This window comes from Ranitomeya variabilis, chromosome 4 (assembly GCF_051348905.1).
Source record: "Ranitomeya variabilis isolate aRanVar5 chromosome 4, aRanVar5.hap1, whole genome shotgun sequence".
Taxonomy (NCBI): Eukaryota; Metazoa; Chordata; class Amphibia; order Anura; family Dendrobatidae; genus Ranitomeya; species Ranitomeya variabilis.
Window position 1 is genome coordinate 121913990 of NC_135235.1, and position 23809 is coordinate 121937798.

Genomic DNA, 23809 nt, shown 5'->3' on the forward strand with positions numbered 1-23809 from the left:
CAGCAGTGTCTCCCCTGGTGGCTGCATTCTGCCACCCCCTGACTGAAAGTTGGCTGTTATGTGTGCCGAATGTAAAGCTGACATCCGGCACAGAGAAGCTGCAGCATGCCGGCCGCATGTGCAGGGATCTTTCCTGCTTCATGCCGTGCTTCGTCTCTCTCACACAGACAGCAGCGCCGCTGGATGACATCATCATTCAGCGGCCGGCTGTGCCAGAGAGAGGAAGCTGCCAACGGTGATGCTTCAGCTGTGGGAGAGCATGCGGACAGGTGAGAGGTGCTGTGTGTGCGTCTGTGTGTGTATGCGTGCATAGCACTGCAGGGGAAAGTGCAGAGAGGTAAATGGTGTTGTGTGTATAGGGGGAGGAGACGGAAAGGATGGGGTGATGGAGAGGGCAATGGTGGGTATGGTGGGGAGGAGGAAATGATTGAAGTGGAAGAATGGGCAATGATGGGGAGGGTATAGAGCAGGGGTCTCAAACTGCATTCCTCGAGGGCCTCAAACCATGCATGTTTTCAAGATTTCCTTAGCATTGCACAAGGTGCTGGAATCATTCTCTGCAGATGATTAAATTATCACCTGTGCAATACAAGGAAATCCTGAAAACATGACCTGTTTGCAGCCCTCGAGGAATGTAGTTTGAGACCTCTGGTATAGAGTGTACATACTTATGTATAACACAGTCCCTTAGTGTATAGTGCACTCACTTATTATATATAGCACAGTCCCTTAGTATATAGTGTACTCACTAATTCTGTATAACACCATCCTTTGTTACATAGTTTCCTCTTTTATCACGTATAACACCGTTCCTTAAGGTACCATCACACTCAACGAGAACGACAACGATCCGTGACGTTGCAGTGACGTTGCAGCCTCCTGGATAGCGATCTCGTTGAGTTTGACACGCAGCAGCGATCTGGATCCTGCTGTGATATCGCTGGTCGGAGCTAGAAGTCCAGACCTTTATTTCGTCGCTGCTCACCCACTGTCATCGCTGGATCAGCGTGTGTGACACCGATCCAGTGATGTGTTCACTTGTAACCAGGGTAAACATCGGGTTACTAAGCGCAGGGCCGCGCTTAGTAACCCGATATTTACCCTGGTTACCATTGTAAAAGTAAAAAAAAACACTACATACTCACCTTCTGATGTCTGTCACGTCCCCCGGCGTCCACGCGCTGCTGCAGAGAGCTATCCCTGCACTGACTGTGTGAGCGCCGGCCGGCCGTAAAGCAGAGCACAGCGGTGATGTCACCGCTGTTACTGCCGGCGCCGCTGACACATTCAGTGCAGGGAAGATTAAGATTAAGATCTGAAGATTAAGTGCACGGGGTCGGACAACTTAAGTGGGGATGGGGGGATTTATTGTGTGTGGGGAGAATTTGATTGGGGATAGGGGGATTTATTATGTGTGGGGAATATTGGAGTGGGGATGGGGGTGTTATGTGTGTAGGTAGAATTGGAGTGGGAATGGGGGATTTATTGTGTGTGGGGAGAATTGGAGTGGGAATGGGGGATTAAGGGTATGTGCACACGTTGCAGATTGGCTGCTGCGGATTCACAGCAGTTTTCCATCCAGTTTACAGTACCATGTAAACCTATGGAAAACAAAATCCGCAGTGCACATGGTGTACAAAATACCGCACGGAAACTCTGCATTGTATTTTCTACAGCATGTCAATTGTTTGGGCTATGTGCACACGTTGCAGTTTTGGCTGCGGATCCGCAGCGGATTGGCCGCTGAGGATTCGCAGCAGTTTTCCATCCGGTTTAAAGTACCATGTAAACCTATGGAAAAACCAAATCCGAAGTGCCCATGGTGCGGATAATACCGCGTGGAAATGCCGCGCTGTATTTTCCGCAGCATGTCAATTCTTTTTGTGGATTCCGCAGCTGTTTACACCTGCTCCTCAATAGGAATCCGCAGGTGTAAAACCGCATGTGGAATCCGTACAAAAACCACAGGTAAATCCAAGGTAAATCCCCAGGTAAAACACAGTGTGTTTTACCTGCGGATTTTGCAAAAACGGTGCCGAAAAATCCGCACAGGAATCCGCAACGTGGGGAAATAGCATTGTGCGGATTCCACAGCGTTTTACACCTGCTCCTCAATAGGAATCCGCAAGTGGTAAAAAGCAGGTGAAATCCGAACCAAAAACGCTGGAAATCCGCAATAAATCGGCTTGTTATCCGCAGATAAAACACAGTGCATTTTACCTGCGGATTTTTAAAAAACGGTGCGGAAAAATCCGCACACGAATCCGCAATGTGGGCACATAGCCTTATTGTGTGTGGGGAGAATTTGAGTGAGGATGGGGGATTTAATGTGTGGAGAAGATTTGAGGACCCAAAATGAAGAGCAAAGGGGGAAATGGGGGGCATATATGAGGAAACAGTACAGGGGAATGGGGGCATCTATGAGGAAATAGTATGGGGGAATGGAGGGCATTTATGAGGAAACAGTATGGGGGATGGGTGCAGACAGTATGGGGAGTGAATGGGGGAATGTATGTGGACACAGTATGAGTACCGATGTGAGAAAGGTATGTGGACAGAGTACGGGGAGTGAGGGTGATGTGATGTGTGCAGACAGTATGGGGAGTCAGGTGAGCAGGCAGTATAGAAAGTGAGGGGGTAAATATATGAGAAGACAGTATGGTGAACAGGGGTATGTGAGAGGAGACAGTATAAGGAGGGAGGGGAATAGTGTGAGGAGACAGTATGGGGGAGTAAAGTGAGTGGGCACAGAATAGAAACTGAGTAGTGGGGTGTAGCATGGAGGGACAGTGTAAGGGCACAGCCAGGAGGGGACAGTATACCAAGGAGGGAGAGTGTGACGAGAGAGTACAGTGTAAATACTGGGCCCTATAGGGGGGACACAGTATAAGAGGACGGTGTGAAGAGGGGTTGGGTATGGAAGGAAGTCGTCAGTGTAAAGAGCATGTACCAAAAGAGGGACAATGTGGGGGTCATATTTTGTGCAGACAATATAGTGAGGGGCAATTTTTTAATCAGGAGCATTATAATTACACTTCTATCTTTAAGGGCATCATGTGGAGATTTTCTGAAAAAAAACAGAGAAGATGGAAGTCTGCAGAGACGAGCTGTGGATGACAAAACTCATCATGGGATCTGGACAAGGTGAAGAAAAGAACGAGAACGACTCCAGAGACGACTTCATCTATAAGGTACCTGGATGTAAATGTTATTTGTGATACTGACTAATTCTCATATTTTTATTTATGTTAGGAGCATTAAAGGGGATGTCCCAGTTTGTAATGAGTCTGCAGTCATTCTTTGTGACTGCAGACTTCTGAGTTCTCACAGTGCGCCCTGCACGCTGTCACGATTCTCTCGTGCTGGTGATTTACATACATGAAGTCATGCGCTGACTAGACATGTGTGGCATCACTTAATGAAAATGAACTAAGCGAGGCCAGGCACGTTTAGTTGGAATGTGGTCAGAAGTATACAAATCGCATGCTTGTGATGACATGACTGTCCCCCGGCAAGGGAGAATCCTAAAAGTGTGCAGTGCATTAGTTGTGAGAATTCGGAAGCCTGCAATGTCAGGATTCAGCTCTGCAGGTTTCATCACATGGACACTTTACTCATATGCGACTTTCATACTTATGGTCCTGTGACAACTAGCTGCTCTTCCTGCTTCTCTCAGTTTTTCACTGAACATTGAGAACATTAGGGAGAGGACCTCATGGGTACATGACTAAGTGTGCAAATCGCATATGTCCTTGGGAGGGGGTGGGCGCCAAAATGAATATTTGCTAAGGATGCCAGAAAACGTAGATACACCTCTGAATTATACTATATGCAGGGTTATGTGGAGACCATTATACTATATGCAGGGCTATGTGGGGGCCATTATACAGTTTGCAGGGCTATGTGGGGGCCATTATACAGTTTGCAAGGCTATGTGGTGGCCATTATACTATATGCAGGGCTATGTGGAGACCATTATACTATATGCAGGGCTATGTGGGGGCCATTATACAGTTTGCAGGGCTATGTGGGCACCATTATACAGTTTGCAGGGCTATGTGGGGGCCATTATACTATATGCAGTGCTCTGTGGTGATTATCATACAGTTTGCAGGGCTACGTGAGGACCATTATACAGTTTGTATGGCTCAAAGGCATTATATAGTTTCAAGGCTATGTGGGGGCCGTTATATTGTTTGGAGGACTAATGGGGCCATTATACTGGGAGAAAGCCATTAGACAATGTAAAGGATTGTGTTGCGGTCATCATATTGTGTTGACGGTTGTTTAGAGGTCATAATAATGTGTGGAGGGGTGTAATGGCGGTTTGTTGTGAATTTACCTTTTGGCTCCCTCTAGTGGCTACTAGTGATTTTACTCTGGGTATGTCTATCATCCCTTGTATGCTCACCTGGGTCGTTAGGTCAGGGGTGTTGCTATATAAGCTCCCTGGACCTTCAGTTCAATGCCTGGCAACGTTGATATCAGAGCTAATCTGTAGTGCTCTTGTCTACTGATCCTGGTTCCTGCTTGATTAAGCTAAGTCTGCTTTCTTGCTTTTTGCTATTTGTTTTTGTTTGCATTTTTGTCCAGCTTGTACATAATCTGTATCCTATCCTTGCTGGAAGCTCTAGGGAGGCTGGAGTTCTCCCCCCGGGCCGTTAGACGGTTCGGGGGTTCTTGAATCTCCAGTGTGGATTTTTGTTAGGGTTTTCGTTGACCATATAAGTTATCTTACTACATTCTGCTATTAGTAAGTGGGCCTCTCTTTGCTAAACCTAGTTCATCTCTGTGTTTGTCATTTCCTCTTACCTCACCGTTATTATTTGTGGGGGGCTTGTATCCTACTTTTGGGGTCTATTCTCTGGAGGCAAGAGAGGTCTTTGTTTTCCTCTTCTAGGGGTAGTTAGTCCTCCGGCTGGCGCGAGACATCTAGCGACCAACGTAGGCATGTTCCCCGGTTACTTCTAGTGTTGGCGTTAGGAGTAGATATATGGTCAATCCAGTTACCACTGCCCTATGAGCTGGATTTTTGTACTTTGCAGACTTGCTGATATCTCTGAGACCCTCGCCATTGGGGTCATAACAGCGGTTAAACTGTATGGAAAACTAACGATAATAAGGGAAAAGTATGCAATAAGATGGATCATCAATAGAAACTCAAGGTTTATTTGTACTTAAGTCAAGGCATATATTAAAAAAATTTAAAAAGCCAAAAATCTATAACTAGTGATAACCAGACAAACCCTTAATAGAGCTAGAGTCCGCCCTATATGTCAAAATAATGAACAGATCCCAATAGCAAGTATAATAAACACCTAAAGATGAGTCCCCAGCGCTGGACCTGGGGATGTGTGACTGCAGACTTGTGAATCCTCCCAGGTCACGCACTGTGCGCTGCGAGGATTCACCATTGTCTGGGAACGGCGGTCAGGCATGCATACTCCTGGCCAGAACCCTCAAAATGATTTCAGGTTGTTTCTCAATAGATTTGTACGGATTGAGTGACATAAAATATATCGTCTATATCTGGAAAAAAGAACCTGAGAATATATACAAGGTATAAATGTAGGAGAAGGAAGTGAAAGTGGCGCTAGTGTTGAAAGGTTTATACAGGGCCGTATTTGGCCTTCATGCTGCCCTAGACACTTTTCGTGGTTGCGCCTCTTACTGACGTCACACACTGAGTCTGTGACATCTATTTAAGGCAGATGCACTCTGTAAAACGCTTTAAAAAGCGCTAAACAAACACTAAAAGTATGAACGCCTGCACTTGCTGTACACAGGTTCAGTCTTTTGAGCATTTTTTTTAACACCTTCAGCTTTTCAAAGTCATCTATAGGAATATGCCCCCCAATCCCTATTCTAAAGTGTCAGCCACCCCTAAATTGCCAGCCTGCATAGCACCAGTCTCCAGGGGCTGGGTGGCAAATTTTAGCCTTGGGGGCAAGCACAGCAGTGGCCCATGAGTAGCGGCCCATCGTTAAAAAGGTTGTCCGATCTTAAGCTTCAAGTCTAATGTCACTATATGTGAATCCTCACATCATGTGCACACTGCGCTGTGAGGATTCTCTGGTGCTGGTGGTGGGATTGGGCAGTTATGTGATGCAGGGTCAGAACCACCATCAGTAGATGAATGCAGCGATACAACCACCATCAGTAGATGACTGCAGGGTCAGAACCACCATCAGTAGATGAATGCAGGGTCAGAACCACCATCAGTAGATGAATGCAGGGTCAGAACCACCATCAGTAGATGAATGCAGGGTCAGAACCACCATCAGTAGATGAATGCAGGGTCAGAACCACCATTAGTAGATGAATGCAGGGTCAGAACCACCATCAATAGATGAATGCAGCACCACGCTTATTATGGTGGTCAATTTCATTGTTAGATCAGCCCCATGATACAATTGTATGACATGAACATGTACCTCCCAGTATGTCCTTAACTATAGTAAGGAGATACTGGGAGTTGTTGTTACCTTCATCATCAGACTGTGGACCATACAGGAACCTCACCTACTTATGAGATGTACTAAGCCCATTGGGGCTAAACTTTTTGGGTGTTGGCCAGTGATCCGCAGCCCCTGTCCTCACAGGGCATGATTTTGTATTTTTGTGTGGAAAACGTTTTTAATATTTTTGTGTGGTTTACATATAGTCTAATAAATTTTGATATATTTTTTATGGTGATCCCTGCATGAATGCATGACGGTCACATGTCTTCTCCGTCTAAAGTGCTGCCGGCTTTTGAACGTAGGTGATTCCTCATATGTTGATTGAACTGTGCGGAATCACTGAGTCCAATATATTGTACGGGTGACATTTATCTAGCGGAGACGGAGCGTCTCCACAAAATAAATAGACATGCTGCAGTCCGTAAAAGACGAGCCGCACATGTGTCTCTGCAGGAAAGCAGGAGGAGTCATTGCATGCATAGTGGAGATGGGATTTCATGAAATCCCGTCCACTATGCTGTAACATCTGGACGCAGTGGGTGTACGTACCGTCCAACACGCAGTGGGTACAGAACGTGGGAACGTACCCACACACTCTCATACACACACACACACACTCTTAGGGCTCATACTCACATGCGAGAAACTCGGACAGAGTCTCGCATGTCAATACTCGGCACTGCACCCGGCACTCAGGAGCGGAGCTGCAGTGTCGGGTATTGACGTGTGAGACTTGTTCGAGTTTCTCGCATGTGAGTATGAGTCCTTACACACACACACACAAACTCATATAGACACACACACACACAATGCCATGCGGCTGCCCTCGTGGACTACTAACACCATGGCCCATTCCCTATACACAGCAAATGACAGATCTCTAATCTTGAGTAGCTCAGCTTCTGCTCCTCATCGCAGCGCTGCTCACCATTCTTCACGCCGGCTGCTGCGTCCCCGCCTCTTCTGCCCCACTCCGCGTTGCCAGCAGCAGCAGAGTGATGAGGTCGCAGCCTGATGACCTCATCACTCTGCTGCACGCTAGGCCACGGCACGGGAACAACCGCGATGCTCTGCTCTGTGCATTCTGTGTATATCATGCATTCAAATGTATTCGCGTCTCAAAGAGGCGAATACATGTGGATGCATCATGCAAGATCAGGAAGGAGTCTGCCAGCCAGGCTGCAAATTAAGTTTTGGCATCCGCAATCAAAAGTACGGTGCCGATCCTCCGGCAGCCCTGAACAGCTGCCTGGGGACCGGCCCAGGGGGAAAATGCATCCCTGCCACCCGACCCAGCCTGCCACTGCCAGCCTCCCCTGTTCCCCAGTATAAAACAGCTCCAGCCTCCCCAGTATATAGCAGCCCCAGCCTCCCCTGTTCCCCAGTATATAGCAGCTCTAGCCTCCCCTGGTCCCCAGTATATAGCTCCTCTAGACTCTCCCCTGTCACCAGTATATAGCTCCTCCAGACTCTCCCCTGTCACCAGTATATAGCTCCTCCAGACTCTCCCCCATCACCAGTATATAGCTGCTCCAGACTCTCCCCCGTCACCAGTATATAGCTGCTCCAGACTCCCCCGTCACCAGCATATAGCAGCTCCAGCCTCCCCTGTTCCCCAGTTATAGCAGCTCCAGCCTCCCCTGTTCCCCAGTATATAGCAGCTCCAGCCTCCCCTGTTCCCCAGTATATAGCAGCTCCAGCCTCCCCTGTTCCCCAGTATATAGCAGCTCCAGCCTCCCCTGTTCCCCAGTATATAGCAGCTCCAGCCTCCCCTGTTCCCCAGTATATAGCAGCTCCAGCCTCCCCTGTTCTCCAGTATATAGCAGCTCCAGCCTCCCCTGTTCCCCAGTATATAGCAGCTCCAGCCTCCCCTGTTCCCCAGTATATAGCAGCTCCAGCCTCCCCTGTTCCCCAGTATATAGCAGCTCCAGCCTCCCCTGTTCCCCAGTATATAGCAGCACCAGCCTCCCCTGTTCCCCAGTATATAGCAGCACCTGCCTCCCCTTTTCACCAGTATATAGCTGCTCTAGACTCTCCCCTGTCACCAGTAGCTCCTCCAGACTCCCCCCTGTCACCATTATATAGCTCCTCCAGACTCCCCCGTCACCAGTATATAGCTCCTCCAGACTCCCCCCTGTCACCATTATATAGCTCCTCCAGACTCCCCCCTGTCACCAGTATATAGCTGCTCCAGACTCTCCCCCGTCACCAGTATATAGCTGCTCCAGACTCTCCCCCGTCACCAGTATATAGCTCCTCCAGACTCTCCCCCGTCACCAGTATATAGCTCCTCCAGACTCTCCCCGTCACCAGTATATAGCTCCTCCAGACTCCCCCGTCACCAGTATATAGCTCCTCCAGACTCTCCCCTGTCACCAGTATATAGCTCCTCCAGACTCTCCCCCGTCACCAGTATATAGCTCCTCCAGACTCCCCCGTCACCAGTATATAGCTCCTCCAGACTCCCCTGTCACCAGTATATAGCTGCTCCAGACTCTCCGCTGTCACCAGTATATAGCTCCTTCAGACTCCCCTGTCACCAGTATATAGCTGCTCCAGACTCCCCCGTCACCAGTATATAGCTCCTCCAGACTCCCCCCTGTCACCAGTATATAGCTGCTCCAGACTCTCCCCCGTCACCAGTATATAGCTGCTCCAGACTCTCCCCCGTCACCAGTATATAGCTCCTCCAGACTCTCCCCCGTCACCAGTATATAGCTCCTCCAGACTCTCCCCGTCACCAGTATATAGCTCCTCCAGACTCCCCCGTCACCAGTATATAGCTCCTCCAGACTCCCCCGTCACCAGTATATAGCTCCTCCAGACTCTCCCCCGTCACCAGTATATAGCTCCTCCAGACTCCCCCGTCACCAGTATATAGCTCCTCCAAACTCCCCCCTGTCACCAGTATATAGCTGCTCCAGACTCTCCCCCGTCACCAGTATATAGCTCCTTCAGACTCCCCTGTCACCAGTATATAGCTGCTCCAGACTCCCCCCTGTCACCAGTATATAGCTCCTCCAGACTCCCCCTTGTCACCAAACTCTTTCCCCCCGTCACCAAACTCTCCCTCCCCCCTCCCCCCCATCTTCAGCTCTATGAGCAGTGTAGTTTATCAATGCAGTTTGGCACTTTTGAAGTTAAGACTCTAATAAAAAAAACAAATTTGGGCTGTCTTAGTAATGTGATCCCTCCTTATTTAGCATTGGTGATGCAGCAGATAAATAGAAGCAACGTAGTAACTTTGGTTACTATACCTTTAAGAAGCTTCAAGTTTGTGCACACAATGCCGTGGATAGCTGTAATCCGAGAAGGGGGGAGCAATGAAGCAGCACGGAGCCAGGAAGGATGATAAGGTGAAAGCACCACGTGTACAGAGCCAGGGACGCTCTGGCAGGTAGCGTCCCTGGAAACCAGGGAAATCCAAGATGGACGGCGGCTACTGGAATGAGTGTGACCTCACAAGGTACGGAGGCCTGGAAATACCAAAAATTCAACCCATTTCATGGGTTGTCTGACGGAGGGAGGGAAGGGGAGGTTAAAAAAAAAAAAAAAGTTCTTCTCTGTCTTGGTGCCGCCCCCTGCAGCCTGCCGCCCCTAGGCACGTGCCCTCCAGTGCCTAGTGGCAAATACGGCCCTGAACACCGCGGAGACACCATCACGTGTTTCTCAACGCAAGCAATGAATAGCCAGGTCTTTCACCGGGAAGGAACAACCACGGGAAGGGCAGCATCCAAGAAAGGAAATCTGTGGATGGATACCATGTTTTGGCATAGGTGGTTTTCCTTTATTGGATGCTGCCCTTCCCGTGGTTGTTCCTTCCCGGTGAAAGACCTGGCTATTCATTGCTTGCGTTGAGAAACACGTGATGGTGTCTCCGTGGCTTTTCTACATGCAATTACGAGTTCATAGACACCTAACATGTCTGGGTAATTTTTTATCTAAGTGGTAAAAAAAAAATTCCAAACTTTGCTAAAAAAAATTGTGCCTTTTTCTGATACCCATAGCATCTCCATTTTTCATGATGTGGGGTCGGTTGAGAGCTTATTTTTTGCGAGCCGAGCTGGTGTTTTTAATGATACCATTTCGGTGCAGATACGTTCTTTTGATCGCCCGTTATTGCATTTTAATGCAATGTCGTGGCGACCAAAAAAACTTAATTCTGGCGTTTCGAATTTTTTTCTCGCTTTGCTGTTTAGCGATCAGGTTAATGCTTTTTTCTATTGATAGATCCGGTGATTCTGAACGCGGCGATACCAAATATGTGTAGGTTTGATTTTTTTTATTGATTTATTTTGAATGGGGCGAAAGGGGATGATTTAAACTTTTATATATTTTTTTATTTTTTTCACATTTTTTTCACATTTTTTTACTTTTGCCATACTTCAATAGCATCCATAGGAGTCTAGAAGCTGGCACAACTCGACCGCCTCTGCTACATAGCAGCGATCATCAGATCGCTGCTATGCAGCAGAAATGCAGGTGTGCTATGAGCGCCGACCACAGGGTGGCGCTCATAGCTAGCCGGGATCAGTAACGATAGAGGTCTCAAGGACCTCTATGGTTACAATGCAGAAGCATCGCTGGCCCCCGATCATGTGACGGGGGTCAGCGATGCGCTCATTTCCGGCCGCCCGGCCGGAAGCGGTAGTTAAATGCCGCTGTCTGTGTTTGACAGTGGCATTTAACTAGTTAATAGTTCAAAACAGCTGACATGTCCCGGCTTTGATGCGGCTCACCGCCGGAGCCCGCATCAAAGACGGGGGTTCTGACCTCGGACGTACTATCCCGTCCGAGGTCAGAAAGGGGTTAATTTAATTTTTTTATTTTTCCATCCAAAAAGATTTCCGTTTGTTTTGCAGTGGATTTGTACAGATTACAGGTGACTTTAAAAGTGGAAGAAATTCTAAAATGTTTCTTTTTATATCCACTATAAGTCCTGTTTTACCTTATTTTATCTAAATAATTTTAGTTCTATAAAACTAAGAGAAGAGACTGCAATCTGCTCATGGTCGTTTATTTCATGCCGGTGCCCTTATGCTGATTTATTGACAGATTATGAAGTTCTGAATTTCTTGATTTCAACTTCCCCGGTGGACTCGATCAGGAGAGAAGTGGTCATCGGTGACAGCAGTAAGGGGTTATTCCTGGTTCTGCTACATCCGCCTTCTGGAGTAATAACGGTGTCTACGTTTATGACCTAGAAGAAGCCAATGTATAAATATAAGGTTCCCCATTGCCAAGAATTACATGTATAGCATTATAATGGAGGTTATACTGTTTAGTGTAGGCTCAATAACATTTACCCATTTTATGGGGTCTGCGAGTCCTTCTCCTTCTGGGATGGGATCTCCTGCTTTTCTTGTGAGAAGCCATGATGTCTTGATGGTACCAGGCGGGTTGCTAATAACTTGTGGGCTGCCAGTAGAATGTCCTACACCCTGAGGCCATTATGACAGGTAGAACGCTCTCTCATTACCTAGTAGCTGTGAGGTCACCTGTATGATGTAAGGGAATGTTGGCTAGATAGGGTTGGCCGCTCTGTGAATATGGTGGTGGGCATGGTTCATTAACCGAATTGCTCAAGTAAAAAGATAAATTTTATATATAACACACACAGTATATATATGGAATATTAAATTCTCCTAATAATGCCCCCGAAGGTCTTATGACCTGGTCATCCACACACTATGTGAAATAAATTGGAAATAAAAACATACATAAAAAATAAATAAAACCCAAAACAAAAATAAATAAATAAAAAAACCTGCTAATCAAAATTACTGTTACCCAATCACCCAATCCCTTTGTGGTTATAAAAAAAAACAAAAAAAACTTTTTACACTTTTTGGGTTTGTGCACACGTTTTGGATTTGGCTGCGGATTCGCAGCAGTTTTCCATGTGTTGTACAGTACCATGTAAACCTATGGAAAACCAAAACCGCAGGGAAACGCTGCGGTTTATTTTCCGTAGCATGTCAATTCTTTGTGCGGAATCCGCAGCGATTTACACCTGCTCTATAAATGGAATCCGAAGGTGTAAAACCGCATGTGAAAACCACGCAAAAACTGCCGTAAATCCATGGTAAGTCCACAGGTAATCCCCAGGTAAAACGCAGGGAGTGTTACCTGCTGATTTTTCAAATTCTGCGTGGAATAATCTGCACACGAATCCGCAACGTGTGCACGTAGCCTTTATTTTTTTTCGTCCTCTTTTAACAAAAGCTGTAACTTTATTTTTCCATCAACAAAGCCATTTGAGCTATGGATTATTGATTGACGCCGTTCATTTTATCATATCATCTACCGAAAAACAAAGGAAATAATTCAATGCGATAAAATGGTGAAAAACATGATATTCTGAACTCGTTTTTTGGGTTTTGCATTTACAGCGTTCATTGTGTTGTAAAAATGACCTGGGAACCGAGGTCAGTAGGTCAGTATGCTCTAGGTCAGTATTATTATGGTGATAGCAAACTTCCTTTTTATTTTTTTAAAGTGAACAAAAATTCAGAAGTTTGTAGAAAATAATGTGTTTTTTTGTCACCAAACTGATGTTTGCAATGATACTATTTTGGGGAAGAAAGGAAAAAACCCGTAATTCTGGCGTTTTTATTTTTTTTACTTTTTTTGTTCACCAATCAGGTTAATTAATTTCAGATTTTTGATAGGTGAGTTTTACGAATGCATTAATACCAAATATGTTAATTTATTTATTTTTATAGTAATATTACTAGCCTTTTAATTAATTAAACAAAGATCAAAGTGAGGGTAGGTTCACACGAGCATCTAAAAAAACATTCAGATTTGTTTTTACAGAAGCCGCTATTAATTATTTACAAGACCCTTTACACTTTCTTTTTTACAGAATTACAATGTATCCATAAAAATTGAATGCTACACTGTGGCTCCGCACGGCGTCAGTAGTTTGTCACACCCATAGATTAGAACAGTAGAGTCTCCTTCGATTTACAGACTAAACTCGTGTTTGTCGCCATTTTTTCACACGCAGATTCGGTCAGTGAAAAAAACTGCTCATCTGCTCTGCCCCGTTGAATAATATTGGTTTGAATGCTGTCTGCTTTTTTCATACACAGAATACTATTCTAAGACTGAAAATATGGTTGTGTGAACGTATCCTCAGGGCCGCCATCAGGGCACTACTGCTCTGAATGGCGTATGGAGCCTGGTGAACAGAGGGGGCTCACATCAGGCCCCCTCTCTTCTGCTCACCGGGCCCCAGCTGCAGGATTCTGCAGGATTCTGCGGGTGCAGTTACTCAACCTGCGTCCGAGACGCAGGTTCAGTTAAACTCTATTGTGGGCCCGCACGGCAATAATTAAAAGCCGCCAGCCAATAGGAGGCTGGCAGCTGACGTCAGCACACACGTTACCGGCGTATGATATTCATTGTCATTCGCTGGCGAGTCCCCGCTTGAAATGCCTGGCTTCAGGGGTGGATTAAGGGTAGCCAGGGCCCCGGGCTGTTCAGACACTGTGGGCCCCCCCGGTCTTGTGACAGGGGGCCATGTGTCGGGGGGTCATGTGATGGAGGGGTCATGTGACGGGGGTCATTTTTTACCCGAACCAGATTATTCCAGAAAAATGGCCGGGCCATACTCTACTGTAACCTATTAAATATTTGTTAAAATCTGCAATACAATTTAGGTATATTTTGACTAATAATATCACATACAAGGAACAAATACCACTGCACCATGACCAGACCACAAATTACAACCACAGTGATCGAATAATATCACATACAAGGAACAAATACCACCGCACCATGTCAAGACCACATACTACCACCACTTGGTGACCAAATAGCACATTCAAGGGACAAATGCCACAACACCATTTCCAGACCACATATTACCACCACATAGTGACTGAATACTACAATACTGATCAGTAATTAAAAAAAAAAAAAACGAAAACCCAATACTATCACCATAAGTGGCAGTATTCACAGGAGATCTGTACTTAGTATGCAGTGTCTGTGTAGAGGTAATACAGAGATCACTGGTGACATTGTACACAGGATCTCTGTATATAGTATACAGTGTATAATGTCAGTGTATAGGTAACACTGACTCACCAGTGATGTCTCTAGGTGAAGTCCTTCATCTTTCATCCAGCACAGACCGCCATCATTTCTTCCAGCCAGGACTCGTTTCTGCAGGAAATAACACAGTTATCTCGAGCTCTGCTTGCAGAACACATTACTTAACTTTTCACAACTTCTACATTACACCACATGGAGAAAAAAAGGCGACATAGTGTCACTCTGCACAGTAACAGGACCGCCCCCCCCCCATTTAAAACAGTATACTCAAAAAAATAAATAAATACATCACTGCAGTAATAATATCCCTTAATTAGCCCCTATGATAATAATATTCCCCACACTGGCCCCATGTGTCTCATTCCTGGCTCCAGCCATATGTTCTCCCATCCTGCACTCATGAGTATCCATTCTACACCATATGATCTCCCCATCCTGCCCCATCTGTCTCCATCATATCCATCCTGCCCTATGATCCTATCCTGCCCCATGTCTTTCATTCTGCCCCGTGTCTCCAATCATGCCCCGTATCTACATTCTGTCCATGCCTCCAGTCCTGCCCCCAGTGTGTCCAGCATATTACCCCCAGTGTGTCCAGCATATTACCCCCAGTGTGTCCAGCAATCTGCCCCAGTATGTCCAGCATATTGCCCCTGTGTCCAGCATTGCCCCGGGACAGTGTCTCCAGCAATCTGCCCCAGTGTCTGACTCCAGCATATTGCCCCCAGACAGTGTGTCCAGCAATCTGCCCCAGTGTGTCCAGCATATTACCACCAGTGTGTCCAGCAATCAGCCCCAGTATGTCTAGCATTGCCCCAGTGTGTCCAGCAATCATCTGCCCCAGTCTGTCCTCCAGCATTGCCCCCAATGTCTCCAGCATTGCCCCAGTGTGTCCAGCAATCATCTGCCCCAGTGTGTCCTCCAGCATTGCCCCCAGTGTCTCCAGCATTGCCCCAGTGTGTCCTCCAGCATTGCCCCCAATGTCTGCAGCATTGACCCAGTGTGTCCAGCAATCATCTGCCCCAGTGTGTCCTCCAGCATTGCCCCCAGTGTCTCCAGCATTGCCCCAGTGTGTCCAGCAGCATTGCCCCCAATGTCTCCAGCATTGCCCCAGTGTCTCCAGCATTGCCCCAGTGTGTCCAGCAATCATCTGCCCCAGTGTGTCCTCCAGCATTGCCCCCAATGTCTCCAGTATTGCCCCAGTGTCTCCAGCATTGCCCCAGTGTGTCCAGCAATCATCTGCCCCAGTGTGTCTTCCAGCATTGCCCCCAATGTCTCCTGCATTGCCCCAGTGTCTCCAGCATTGCCCCAGTGTGTCCAGCAATCATCTGCCCCAGTGAGTCCTCCAGCATTGCCCCCAATGTCTCCAGCATTGCCCCAGTGTCCAGCATTGCCCCAGTGTCTCCAGCAATCTGCCCCAGACTCCAGCATTTCCCCAGTGTGCCCAGCATTGCCCCAGTGTGTCCAGCTGCAGGCTGCAGCAATCATCTGCCCCAGTGTGTCCTCCAGCATTGCCCCAGTGTCTCCAGCATTGCCCCAGTGTCTCCAGCAATCTGCCCCAGACTCCAGCATTGCCCCAGTCAGTGTCTCCGACTCCAGCATTGCCCCAGTGTGTCCAGCAAATTGCAATCATCTGCCCCAGTGTGTCACTGTCACTGACTGACTGCAGTGTCCAGCATTATAATCCGCCCTGGGCCCTGATTATTGCCGTTACTTAGTTAGGTCACGGTGGTTAGCAAAATAAAAAAAAAATACCCAAAAAACCGAGTTCTCCTCAACCTGACCAGCGCTCCAGCTGCGAGCTCCCTCCAACAATGATGTCAGACGCCGGCGAGTCTCGCGACGTGTGTGCTGCGCCTGCGGCCGGCTTCAGCTGCCAGCCTCCAATTGGCTGGCTGGCGGCTGTTGTTAACTATTGACGTGCAGGCGTGCGCCCGCACGTCAATAGGAAACCGCCGCAGCGGCGCCAGTAGCGGTAGGGGCCCGGTGAGCAGATGAGACGGGGCCCGATGCGGGCCCCCTCTCTCTGCCCTCCGGGTCCGGGCCCATAATGATACTTACATACGCGGTGCCAGTCAGTCAGGGGGGCAAGACCATGCATGGTGCACTGCAGACAGTAATGGCGGCGGCCGGCGGGCAATCTGTGCGGTATCCCAGGGCCCCCCCACACCACTGGGCCCTGGGCTACCACCCATATTGACCCTCTGATAATCCGCCCCTGCCTGGCTTGGACATCGCCACTGGTACGCGGCCAGGTAAGGAGAAAGTGTTTTTTTTATTATTATTTTTATTGAAAGCGGCAAGCCTCAAGATGTTTGTGCAGCAAGATGGAGCCACATGGAACATTTGTCTTCTTCCTGCCCCATCTGTCTCCTTCCTGCATCATGATCCTACACCATGTGAGATGGTGCAGGATGGAAACACGCCATGGCGCAGGATGGAAACAGATGGGGCACGATGGAGACACATGGGCAGGATGGAGACATGGGGCAGGATCATGGGCAGGATGGAGACATGGGGCAGGATGTACACAGATGAGGCAGGATGGAGACAGATGGGGCAGGATGGAAACAGATGGGGCAGGATGGAGGCACATGGAGCAGGATCATGGGGCTGTATGAAGTATGTATTGGCATCACATAGACAGAGCAGCTGCTTTTCTTCTGCTCAGTTGATGGGCCGTGGCGTGACGACTGCTGATGTCATGCTGATAGACAGTCTGATCCCCGCTGTCTAAGGGCAGTCTCACACGTCCAGATAATTCCGGTACCGGAAAAAATCGGTACCGGAGATATCCGTGTCTGTGTGCCCGTGAGCTCACGTAGGCCATACAGTTTAGCGCTGTCCCCTGCATCGTGCTGATGCCGCGATTCATATCTTCTGTGCAGCAGCGTTTGCTGCATAGAAGATATGAATAATAGTGTTTAAAAGAAAGATCTATCTGTCCGCCGCCCTCCCACCCCCTGTGCGCCCCCCCACCCCCTGTGCGCCCTCCCGCTGTTCTGAAAATACTCACCCGCTTCCCTCGTTGGCTGTCGCTGCTTCCTGTCCTGGCTGCAGCTTCTCCTGTATGCGGTCACGTAGGGCCGCTCATTTACAGTCATGAATAGGCGGCTCCACCCCTATGGGAGGTGGAGCCGCATATTCATGACTGTAATCGGCGGCCCCACGTTACCGCATACAGTAGAAGGTGCAGCCAGGAAAGGACACTGCGAGGGAGGCGGGTGAGTATTTTCAGAACAGCGGGGGGGCGCACAGGGGGTGGGGGGGCGGCAGACAGATAGATCTTTCTTTTAAACACTATTATTCATATCTTCTATGCAGCAAACGCTGCTGCACAGAAGATATGAATCGCGGCTTCAGCACCATGTGGGGGGGACAGCGCTTACTGTAGCGCTGTCTCCTGCACACCACACGGAGAACGTCCGTGTGCGGTACGTGTTTTACACGGACCCATTGACTTTAATGGGTCCGTGTAATACGTGCGCTCCCACGAACACTGACATGTCTCCGTGTTTGGCACACGGAGACACGGTCCGCAAAAAATCAATGACATCTGCACAGATGCATTGATTTTAATGTGTCTACGTGTGTCAGTGGCTCCGGTACGTGAGGAAACTGTCACCTCACGTACCGGAGCCATTGACGTGTGAAACCGGCCTAACTAGGGGGAGCTGGGTGTCAATCGGCATGACATCAGCAGTCTCACCTAGTTGACAGAGCAGCTCCAAACAGAAGCAGCTACTATGTTGATGTGTAGCAGCAGAATCGCCAGGAGTGGTCTGTGATCTCTGAGCTGTCGCCAGTCAGATCTTAGGCAAAAAAATTACTTGGCACTCAGTATTTGAAAAAAATGATTTCTTCTTTATTGTACATCCAGACCAAATGGATTAAATTAAGTGTATGTGCACACGATGCGGAAAACGCTGCGGATTACAAAGTAAACCTATGGGAAACAAAAAAAACGCTGTGCACATGCTGCGGAAAAAAACGCGCGGAAACGCAGTGGTTTACATTCCGCAGCATGTCACTTCTTTCTGCGGATTCCGCAGCGGTTTTACAGCTGCTCCTATAGAACACCGCAGTTGTAAAACCGCAGTGAAATCCGCAGGAAAATTGCAGTAAATCCGCTCTAAATTCGCGATAAATCTGCAGCAATCATGCAGCGTTTTTACCCTGCAGATTTATCAAATCCGCTGCGGAAAAATCCGCAGTGGACCATTATACGTGTGCACACAGCCTAAACGTTTTCGGTCCCTCATAGGACCTTCATCAGAATTTCCTTATTGCAGATAACTAGAGTATACATAAAATAGAAAAACAAAACAAGACAAGATCAACAATATGTCGTGGAATACAAAATACATGGGAAAATGTTAGTATGATTCCACTTGTCAAACGATTTGACGCGATAGGAGATGACAGAAGATATTCTATCCAAGGGTGCTTACAGTGAACAAGAAGTAATAAAAACTGTTTCAGTAAAAGTAACGTGAACTAGGTGTGGAAGCATGGAAGTACCTGGAAAAGAAACACTTTGTTATAATATCGCGGTTGAAGAAAGTGAATCCACAGGTAACAGTTTTGTGCTGTAAGAGAAATTACCAGTTTTGTGCTGTAGGGAAAATAACCTTCCTGAAATAATCTTAGTAAGAAAGGGTTAATGGCAGTTATGCTGTGACTAGTGACATTAAGGTAATTGTAAAAATAATTATGAGAAGTAGATACCTGGATGTCATATGAAATTACGGGAATAAATGCGGCTGTATGCAGTCTGGTGATGGTAATGCCAACTGTAGGAACTGAAAGGGTAAGGAAATCAAGGTATATATGAAACACCTTACATGATTACTGCCTGTCAGATCTTAGCCACGTGAGAAAACAATAAAATTGTCCCAGATAACCCCAGGAAGGTTTTGCTCAGATATTACAGATTTGTTGCAGGTTCTTGGTGTGGACTTCACGCCAAGTATCATGGAAAATGTAGATTACAATATATGTGGATGAAGTTGCTATCTACATATGTAAGCTAAGACCTCATTCACAAGTCAGCGATTTTTCACATGCACAAAAATAGTCTGATTTCCCTCAGTGCTGGATCAGATTTTCCTCAGTGTTTGGTCAGTGTGTCAGCTTTTACCATCAGAGTTTCATCATTTTGTTCTTATATGAAAAAAAAAGTCTGATGTGCTGTCTGATTTATTTTTATTAGTGACCCATAGAATTTGATTGGCAAGTGTGATCACTGACTTGGACCAAACTCAAACATGTCTCCTAGATTTGGTGTGGACCTCTCTGTCCCAAAAAATGCACAGCCACGAGAATAGTCATTAGACCAGGGTCACACTATTGTATATTCTCTCATGCGAGATAATCGGGACAATCAGGGCCGCCATCAGGGCATTACTGCCCTTACTGGATTATGGGGCCCGATAAGCAGAGGGGGCCAGCATCGGGTCCCCTCTCTTCTGCTCATTGGGCCCCAGCGGCAGGATTCAGTAAATGAACCTGTGTTAAACTCTAGTTAAACTCTATTGCCGTGGGGGCCTGAATGGCAATAGTTAAAAGCCCCAGCCAATCAGAGGCAGGCAGCTGACGTCAGCGCACACGTCGCTGGCATATGACGTCATTGTCATTCGCCAGTGAGTCCGTGCTTGAAATGCCTGGAGCGAACATCGCAGCTGGAGTGCGAGAAGAAAATTTTTATTTTTTATTTTTAGTAATAGTGGCAAGCCACAATATGTTTCGACCGCACATGTTTCGCCATCCTGCCTCATCTGTCTCCTTCCTGCCCCATGATCCTGCAAAATGTCATCATGGGGCAAGATGGAGACAGATGGGGCACGATCGAGACAGATGGAGTACAATGGAGACACATGGTGCAGGATGGGGAGACATGGGGCAGGAAGGAGACATGGGGCTTGATGGAGACATGGGGCTTGATGGAGACATGGGGCAGGATGGAGACATGGGGCAGGATGGAGACATGGGCAGGATGTGGACACATGGAGCAGGATCATGGGGCAGGATGGAGACAGATGAGGCACGATGGAGACACATGGGGCAGGATGGAGACAATAGGCAGGAAGGAGACATATGATGCAGGATGGAGACATGGGGCAGGATGGAGGCATGAGGCAGGATGGAGGCATGAGGCAGGATGGAGGCATGAGGCAGGATGGAGACATGGGCAGGATGGAGATATGAGGCAGGATGTAGACACATGGAGCAGGATCATGAGGTAGGATGGAGACAGATGGTGCAGGATGGAGACATGGTGCAGGATGGAAACACATGGTGCAGGATGGAAACACATGGGGAAGGATGGAAACACATGGGGAAGGATGGAAACACATGGGGAAGGATGGAGACATGGGCAGGATGGATATATTAGGCAGGATGTAGACACATGGAGCAGGATCATGGGGCAGGATGGAGACAGATGAGGCACAATGGAGAAACATGGGGCAGGGTGGAGACATGGGGCAGGATGGAGTCATGGAGAAGGATGGACACAGATGGGGAAGGATGGAGACAGATGCGGCAGGATGAGAAGGATGGTTCAGGATCATGAGGCAGAATCGTCATGAGAAAACAATCGCAGATTGCACTAGCCCCATAGAAAAACATTGTGCCGAGAGCTATCTGACAAAACATCGCATAGTACTCAGCAGTGCTATACGCCAGTGTGAGTGAGCCCTGATAGTCATAATAGGTGCAAGTTATATTCGATAAAAACACAGATAGAACTCGTATGTGAAAATCTTACATCTAAGGGCAGTCTCACACGTCCAGATAATTCCGGTACCGGAAAAATCGGTACCGGAGTTATCCGTGTCCGTGTGCTCACGTGGCACATCAGTGTGGCACACGTGCGGCAGCCGTGTGCCGCCCGTGTGCCGACTGGGTACCACAAGGACCGTGCAGGAGACAGCGCTAGAGATAAGCGCTGTCCCCTGCATCTGGTGCTGAAGCCGGAATTCATTCCTTCTTCCCAGCAGCGTTCGCTGGGGAGAAGGAATGAAAAATCATAGTTTTTTTTGTTTTTTTGTTGTTAAATAAACTTCCCGGCAACCTCCCCCCTCCCACCCCCTGTGCCCCCGGCCGCTGTTATTAAAATACTCACACGGCTCCCTCGACGCTTCCTCTCCGCGCCGCAGCTTCTTCCTGTATGAGTGGTCACGTGGTACCGCTCTGTTGTGAATTCTGTTTGTGGGCTCCCTCTGGTGGCTACTGGTGGTACTGGTTGACTTCTGTCTTCTATCTCCAGTGCACCTGTTCCCATCAGGAAATGGGAGTTTCCTATATAGTCTGGCTTCTCACTCATTTACTTGCCGGCTATCAATGTTACCAGAGCTCCTCTGTTACTTGCTACCTGCTCCAAGTCTGCTGAGTCAGATAAGTTTGATCATTTGTACCTTTTGTCCAGCGTGCATCTATATGAATCTTGCTGCTGGAAGCTCTAGTGAACTGAAATGACCACTCCGGTGTCATGAGTTGATACCGGAGTTTAAAGTCATTTCAGGATGGTATTTTGTAGGGTTTTTAGTTGACCGCGAAGTCCACTTTTGTATTTTCTGCTATCTAGTTAGTGGGCCTCTCTTTGCTGAACCTGTATTCATACTGCGTATGTGTTTTCTTCTTAACTAACCGTCATTATATGTTGGGGGCTACTATTACTTTGGGGTTTTCTCTGGAGGCAAGCCAGGTCTGTGTTTCCTCTATTAGGGGTAGCTAGATCTCCGGCTGGTGCGAGACGTCTAGGGATAAAACGCAGGTACGTTCCCCGGCCACTGGTAGTTGTGCGTTAGGTTCAGCATCGCGGTCAGCTTAGATTCCATCTTCCTAGAGCTAGTCCTGTTTTTGCCCATGTCCCTGCCATTGGGATTCATGACAGTATAGCCGGCCACATGTGTTAAGTATTGGCTGAAGAAGGAGAGAAAAGAAGTCTCTGACACCTTTTTTTTTTTTTTTTTTTTACTCTGTAGTCTGTTTAGCCATAATTGCAGTCTGCTTCTTTCCCCTCCTCTTAATCCCTGAATGGCTCAGATCTCTGCTGCTGAGAAATGGATATCCAGAGTTTAGCTTCAAATCTGAATAGTCTTGCTTCTAAGGTTCAAAATATACAAGATTTCGTCATACATGCTCCTATGTCTGAACCTAAAATTCCTATACCAGAGTTTTTTTCTGGAGATAGATCTCGTTTTTTGAATTTTAAGCACAATTGTAAATTGTATCTTTCTCTGAGACCTCACTCCGCTGGAAACCCTGCTCAGCAGGTTAAGATTGTTATTTCCTTGCTGCGGGGTGACCCCCAGAATTAGGCATTTGCATTGGCGCCAGGGGATCCTGCGCTGCTCAATGTGGATGCGTTTTTTCTGGCGCTGGGGTTGCTCTATGAGGAACCGAATTTGGAGATTCAAGCTGAAAAGGCCTTGATAGCCCTCTCTCAAGGGCATGATGAAGCTGAAATATATTGTCAAAAGTTTCGTAAATGGTCTGTGCTTACTCAGTGGAATGAGTGCGCCCTGGCGGCGAATTTCAGAGAGGGTCTCTCTGACGCCGTTAAAGATGTCATGGTGGGGTTTCCTACGCCCACAGGTCTGAATGAGTCCATGACAATGGCTATTCAGATTGACCGGCGTTTGCGGGAGCGCAAACCTGTGCACCATTTGGCGGTGTCTTCTGAGCAGGCACCGGAGAATATGCAATGTGATAGAATTCTGTCCAGAAGTGAACGGCAGAATTATAGGCGTAAAAATGGGTTGTGTTTCTATTGTGGCGATTCTGCTCATGTTATATCAGCATGCTCTAAACGCACTAAAAGGGTTGATAAGTCTTTTGCAGTTAGCAACTTGCAGTCTAAGTTTCTTTTGTCTGTAACTTTGATTTGTTCGTTATCATCTATTAATGTGAATGCCTATGTGGACTCTGGCGCCGCCCTGAGTCTTATGGATTGGTCCTTTGCCAGGCGCTGTGGGTTTAGTCTAGAGTCTCTGGAAGTCCCTATTCCTTTGAAGGGTATCGACTCCAAACCATTGGCTAGGAATAAACCTCAATACTGGACACAAGTGACTATGTGTATGACTCCAGACCATCAGGAGGTGATTCGATTCCTTGTGTTGCATAATTTGCATGATGTCTTAGTGCTTGGATTGCCATGGTTACAAACTCACAACCCAGTTCTTGACTGGAAAACAATGTCCGTATTAAGCTGGTGATGTCAGGGGGTTCATGGGGGAGTACCTTTTGGTTTCCATTGCTTCATCTACTCCCTCTGA

General features: G+C 47.5%; 1 long non-coding RNA gene across 1 annotated transcript; it reads right to left on the minus strand.

Annotated features, from left to right (window-relative positions):
* Positions 1–11462: 11462 nt before the first annotated feature.
* Positions 11463–14576, minus strand: LOC143768488 (uncharacterized). The gene is made up of 3 exons (XR_013213890.1): positions 14562–14576; positions 11768–11959; positions 11463–11661 (listed from the first exon to the last, which is right to left on the minus strand). It is a non-coding gene; the product is annotated as an uncharacterized LOC143768488 (long non-coding RNA).
* Positions 14577–23809: the final 9233 nt, after the last annotated feature.